The 6,990-nt window shown below is 34.4% G+C and overlaps 1 pseudogene across 1 annotated transcript in view; it reads right to left on the reverse strand.

Annotated features, from left to right (window-relative positions):
• Positions 1-443, reverse strand: part of LOC110419600 (transcription factor MYB63 pseudogene) — a 3,243-nt pseudogene extending 2,800 nt beyond the window's left edge. The window contains exon 1 of the transcript XR_016351413.1: positions 8-443. The product of XR_016351413.1 is annotated as a transcription factor MYB63 pseudogene (transcript). The remainder of the gene's footprint in view (positions 1-7) is intronic.
• Between the last annotated feature and the right edge of the window lie 6,547 nt (positions 444-6,990).

The raw sequence follows: 6,990 nt of genomic DNA on the forward strand, positions 1-6,990 counted from the left end.
GAGAGAGAGAGAGAGAGAGAGAGAGAGAGAGAGAGAGGGAGAAGAAGAGCAAAAGAGACCGACCAGCTTGTTTAGGGAGAGCCCTCCAGTTCTCATGTCCATGTTTCTGAATAAAACTGATAAGCCTCAAGTCCTCTGCAGGACTCCATGGACCTCTCTTCACTTGGTTCTTATCACAACATGGAGCTCTTCCTTTACCCATATCTGATTTTTGCTTAGAGTGCTCACTCTTCCTAGTGATGAATTCAAGGACTAAAACAAGAAAACAGAGAGAAAAACAGCACTTCTCTCGTTTTTCTTCTTTCTTTTTCCCTCAGATACCCGATTCTTCAATCACCATTCTACTCTCTTTATATGCATAAATGCAAGAAAGGCCTCAAGGGTCATGCCATGAAATGGGGATACCCTTTTGAAAGCAATATATAGAAGGATATCCAGGAGGATTACTAAATATCTATAATTCCAAATATTAGTTAATTATTCATTGCACCTGCATTGATAGTCTCCCAAGTTCAAAAAAGCTTATTTCACCTCCAGTTGCCTTCTTTGTTTTTCCTTTTTTATTGAATTTATTCCCTAGTGAAATAGTGGCTTAATATAGAAGTAACTATCATAGTCAAAACTTAGATGGTATTCACAGCCCTTGGTTGGCCTCAATTTCAAGCTCACTTACCATTTCTATTATATATTTATATCTTTTTCAAACTCTATTTGATTGGTTACGATGAAAAGATGCGTACCCAAATTTGTGGATGCTTTCAATCAATAGTGTCCGATTTTGGCATGTTTACTCCTGTATCCACCGTCGTTACTCTGTTTTGGTATGTAAATTTGAACGAGATTCATTGCCAATTCAAGATGGGCTAGGTTGACAATTTGTTGAATAATTCATAAAGCAACGCAGCATGTAGTTAAGTGGATTCGGATTTAATTTGTATAATTGCATTCATACAATAATTAGCAACACGATATATAATTAAGCGAATTTGGATTTAATTTATATAATCATATCCATACAATAATTATATAAATTTAATTAAAACATTAAAATTGTTTTGTTTAATTAATTTTTATTCCAAATATAAAAATTTTCATATCTAATTTGTGTTGATAACAAAAGTTGTCAATAACACAGGGCAGATTAAGATTTAGTCTATAATTGTCCTACAATCATATCGTTTTGATTATAACACCAAAAATTTTGTATATATACTGTCAAAAAAAAAAATTCTGTCTATATATGAGTTGACCATCAACACGAAGGGGGAAGCGAAAATGGATACGCAAATCTTGTTTTGTAGGGGAAACATACACTATTAACCACTTCGATGCTGCATATTTGTACTTCATATCTTTCTTTCCATGTTTATTATTTTTGTTTTGCATATTATTATAACAACATTAAATATAAAACATAATTAACAATTCCTAAAGAAATAAAATTTAAACTAATTTATATAACTGGATATTAATAATAAGTAGATGATATTATATTTATATATCTTAATTTTATTGTGCTTTAATCCCCTTGATAGATCCTATTTTTGTTCGAATTTGAATTTTGTATAAATCTGTAATTGTCAATATTAACTTGACTGTGACACAATAAACTTTAAACTTCATGTTAGACTTGAGTTGACTCACTTTACTTTTATATGATTTGGTTTTGAGAAGTTTAATTAGTTAACGATTTTATTGGATTAACCTAAATAATTCTAACACATCTAATTTTCTTTAGACCTATCAAATTATTAACATATTTATAATTGAGTCAATTAATTATGTTTAAGCATGTTAATTGTATTAGGTGGTATTTGTACTGTTAACATGACTAGCTTAATTAAAATGGATTATTAGCAAAAAATCCATATGATTGCATAAACCATTTTCTTATATTTACACTAGATTGCACGTGTGCTGTGTTAGGGTAAAATCAATACTTTTAGGAAATCAGTTGTTATATTGATTATTATATAGATTTGGGTTGAAGAAGGTATGGAAAGAAATTTAGAGGAGCATGTGGACTATTGTGTATTGTTGTTGGTATCATAGAGTGTTGTTGCTACAAACGCTCTGAAACTAATTTTGTAGCCATAGGGTGCCTTCTATTACAAAAAAATGTGTCAAATTTAAGTAATTTTACCAATGTATTGCCAGCATTGTAGTTATATACAAAAGTTATGATTAAACGCAGAGGCTGGTGCCTTGATACAAAAAGGAAAAAGTACTTTGTTATACAACTGGCAATTGAATTTCAATGGCATGTTCATGAACCAATTGTGAGCAAAAAGTCTACAGTTGGGCTATGGATTTATTAGCGTGTTGATTTGGAGAACACCCATATTCCAACAAAAGAGTTTATTGTTAGTATTGTATTTTTTTTTTTTTTGCAAGCAGACATAATTTATATGAAAAAATTAGAAATTATATAGTTAAATGTCATCAAGAGACCTAAATATTGGAATAAATAAGACACTTTGAAAGAAGAAAATAAAGATAACAGAAAGGTAAAATGCAAAAATCATGGTCACTAAGTATATTTTTTAAATGGCGAAGACACAAAAGTTTTGCACATATATGCATAAAGTTTTGCATATGTACGTATAAAGTGATGCTGATGAATCATTAAGTAGAAATATTTCAAAGTGTGGAAGCATTAATGTAACACCCTCAAATTTTTGTGTAAAATAAGTTACCTGGGAATGATTTATGAAATATAGTGTGTCTTGAAGACTTTCAATGATAGATTAAACGCGTTGAGTATACGGAAGCATGCCTAATGACATCTAGGCCAATTTTTATGAATATATTTGGTAAATCTTGAAGTGTGATATTTTGATCAAGATTTCATCATATAATTAAGTATACGTATGAAGGATTTTGAGTAATATGAATGATTTGAAGTGTTTTGACTGAAGGAAAGCGAATTGGAGGCCTTGGGGACGAATTGGAGACTTAAAGAAGTGAAAAATCTAGAAATTGGGTATGATTTACTGATAGATGTTCTACATCTATTGATAGATCCAAGATAGAAGGCCTGAGAAGGCAATTTGGATGAACCTCTATCGATAGATTCACCTTGACTATCGATAGATGTCCACCCGGGAACCAAATGAAGTGATCTTGATAGAATTTATCAATAAATTTGAGAAATTTATCAATAGCTGTATGAAATTAAAGGAAACCAAAGTGAGAAGCATTTATCGATAGATTTGCGAAATTTATCGATAAATGGCCAAACAGAAAAAAATAAAAAGGGGCTAGGGAAAAATCTATTGATAGATTCAAGGAATTTATGGATAGACGAAAGTCAACACCCAAAATTTTTAGAAGAGTTTATCGATAGATGCCTCCTATCTATCTTTAGTTCGCCTCAAAAACACAAAATAAAAGGGGTTGAAGGCTGTCAATTCATTTTAAAAACAAAAAACAAACCCTCTCTCTCAAACCCTTGAAACCCTAACCTCCCAAACTAATATTTAGAGCTATTTGGAGCAAATTGGAGCTTAGGAAACGCTTCTATAGGTAAAATTAAGTGTTTTACCAATTGATTTTTAATTTAATCGATTAATAACTTAACATCGATTTGGTCTAGCCCTGGTAAAATTTTCTCCCTTGAGTTTGTTAGGGATTTAAAGCTGAGATTTGGGAAACCTAGCCACTAAGGTAAGAATTTAGCTCATTAAGCTCATATATTGAATTGGGTTATTTTTGAAAAGTTGAATATTTTCTAAAGTTAGGAAATAAATATTATTTGGATGCTTTGGCGTGTTTAAAGGGAAATTGGAGCTACCTAACTTGTTGGTGAGCTAAACAACAGTTAGAGGCTAGGAATTGGAGCTTGACCGTGGAGCGCGCCTTCGACTATTACTGTGAGTGGGTTTTGTTTGCAAAGCATGTAATGCTTATCGCATTGTTAATGTGCTACCATGGTACTAGAATAGTCTGTATGAATATAAATGCCTAGATAAACTTTCCTAGGCTAGCAAACAAATATATATGTGAATATGCATGCTATGTTTTATGTGACTTAGTGTAAGCCATATAGTGGCCTATATTGTTTGAGCTTAAACTAAGAGGTCTAGTGGATGTGATGGATGTCTAGGAGTAATTCATTCTAGATATTAAACCCCATGAAAGGTTAGAAATATTCAATACCTTGAAGAGTTAAGGACTTTTAGATGAGATATAGAGCAAGAGACGCTTAGAGTCCATAAAAATAATCCATGGTGTGGATTGTGGACTATGAGATATCTATGGCATGATGGCCTCATTGTCGGTTTATGTTTCATCCGGTGCTGAGAATCTTAGATGTTGATATGAATTGAGGTAAAGTGAAGTCCTACACCTTAAGACTATGTATGCTTGCAAAGGTGGTGGTATACTAGGATGATGGTATTAGTCTTGCTTGTGATTTCCACTTGTAGTGCTTTGATGCCATTCGTTGAGATTACTCTCAATGATAGTTATGTATTTAATGACACCCATCTAAACTACTCACAGCAATGCCATCCGTTTGGAGATTACTTCAAATGATGATTATGATTCTCCGCCTATTGCCTCAGCACGCATGTGATTTGATTCTCTATCAACGACTTAACCCTGAGCATGATTTGACTTCGCTGACTGGCCACCATGTGTGATTTGATGATGTCCAAGAAAGGCCACTCTATGATTGTGATTTGAATTTGTGAGTGATATGGCATAGAGCTTAGATAAATTCAATTTGAATTTGATATAAAATTCCCATGACTAAAGTTTGCCTATGGAGAATAACTTTGAATGGCTTTAAGGATAAGCCTAGTGATATACATTACTTGTGGAGACTCTTTAGGGATGGCGTAGTAATATTGAAATACAATCGTAAGCCACTTTTTCACACAATTAAAACTTACAGCTAAGCAGGCGAGATGGCAATTGTTGGTAGCCGAGTTTGATTTCTCATTTAAGCATAAAGTTGGAAAAGCAAACCATATAGCAGAAGCCCTTAGTAGGAAGGTTGAATTTGCAGCTCTAAAGGTGATCATGCCAATGACAACTAGTAAAGTGACCACAAATATCCATAATTTAATTGAGGAAAATTTGCATCAAGACCCCCAAGCAATGGCTATTAGGAAGTTGGTGGAAAGCAAAAAGTCGAAATACTTTTAAGTGGAAAATGGACTCCTGTTAACGAAAAGACCCCACATATTTGTTCTAAGAGCGAGAGAGTTTTGGTAGAAATTAATGCGGGAATGTCACGACATTTTTTGGGCAGGACATCCAGGTTGGCAATGCACTGTTGCACTACGGAAACAAGGTTACTATTAGCCTTATATGTGACAAGATGTGATGGATTATGCGAAGACATGCCTCATTGCCAACAGGACAAAGTAGATAGATAGAAACTGATGAGAATGCTCGAACCTCTACCAGTGTCAATCAAACCCTGAGAAAGTATTTTTTTAGACTTTATTGTAGGACTTCCTAAAGTGGGTGGATATGATAACAATCTTGGCAGTGATGGAGCCAGTTTCCAAGTACATGACGTTCATTTCAGTACATAAGTTTAGCTCTGTAAAGGAAACGACTAGCACGGTTTTTAAACATATGGTAAAATACTGGGATGTTTCAAAGAGCATTATCAGCGATAGAGATGCAAGGTTTACTGACTTTTTTTAGAAAGAGTTGTCCAAGCTATTAGGGTTAAAACTCAATGTATCTTTCAATTATCACCCTCAAACAAATAATTAGACAAAACGTTTTAATCAATTGTTGGAAAAATACCTACGACACTTTGTACAAGCGAACCAAAAGAATTGGCCCAACCTAGTGGATGTGGCTTAACTATGTTTTAACTCACAAAAGAGCTCAACAACAAATAAAACCCCTTTCGAGGTCGTCACTAGACAACAACCTAGACTTTCTCATACCTTAGTGGAATCGTATACTGGGAAGAGTCCACAGGCATTTAACTTTGCTAAGGAGTAAGGCAAAACACTGAAATCGCTAGAGCTTATTTAGAGAAAGCCTCCAATTGGATGAAGGAGTGGGCGGATAAAGGTCAAAAGGAGTAACACTTTAAGATGGGAGACCTAGTGCTAGTGAAGTTGGTACTCAAACAACTTCGATTGCTAAGAAAGAAAAATCGAAGACTGGTACAAAGTATGAAGGTCCAGTACTAATGGTAGTCAAGGTGGAAAGGACTTCATACAGGATTGATCCACCTAAGTGGATGAAGGTACACCCCATGTTTCACATCCGCAATCTGAAGTCATTCCATACAGATCCATCAGATTTAAACAAATGTTGAGCCACAAGAGCTGCCATCAGCACTAAGCCACCATCACAGTACAGAGTGAGGGAGATTTTAGTAGGGAGGATGATGACCATCAACATATAACCGACATAGGAGTACCTGGTGAAATGGGAAGGTTTAGGCCAAATGAGATCACCTAAAAGAAGGAAACCGACCTCTGCACCTTCTGGTAGAAGATTGAAGAGTTTTTAGTGAACGAGTCAACAAAGACATTAACAAATTGAGTAGGTGAGGACGCCATGAGTCAACTATGCATCAAAGTATAATAGGGTAGAGTTGTTTATGAGATTGAGTATTTTATACTTGTAAGGGAAATGTCCCTTTTTCAAACAATGTAATGGCTCGTGGTGATACCTCCACAAATACTTGTTAAGTCTTTGACGAGAAAGATCTTTTAGGAAATGAATGTCCTCATTTCAAGCATTGCAATGACTACTAATAGAATACTTGTAAAATCTCATAAACTCTTTATAGGGGGTGAGCAGTCGGAGTATTGTTGGGTTGCCTCACTAGTAAAGGTATGTTTATAGCGAATCATCCAAGGCTGCCTCTATTGCCCAACGATGGTGTATCTTGGTTCCTTTGTAATTAATTTTATATTAATAAAACATTTTTTCTTTTCATGACTCGATGGTTGCATATATGGCATTTGGTACGTCTTTTGATTTTGATGCGGGTTCTCTTAGTCTTAT

This window comes from Theobroma umbraticum, unplaced genomic scaffold (genome assembly GCF_002168275.2).
Source record: "Theobroma umbraticum cultivar Fairchild unplaced genomic scaffold, ASM216827v3 scaffold_67.0, whole genome shotgun sequence".
NCBI lineage: Eukaryota > Viridiplantae > Streptophyta > Magnoliopsida > Malvales > Malvaceae > Theobroma > Theobroma umbraticum.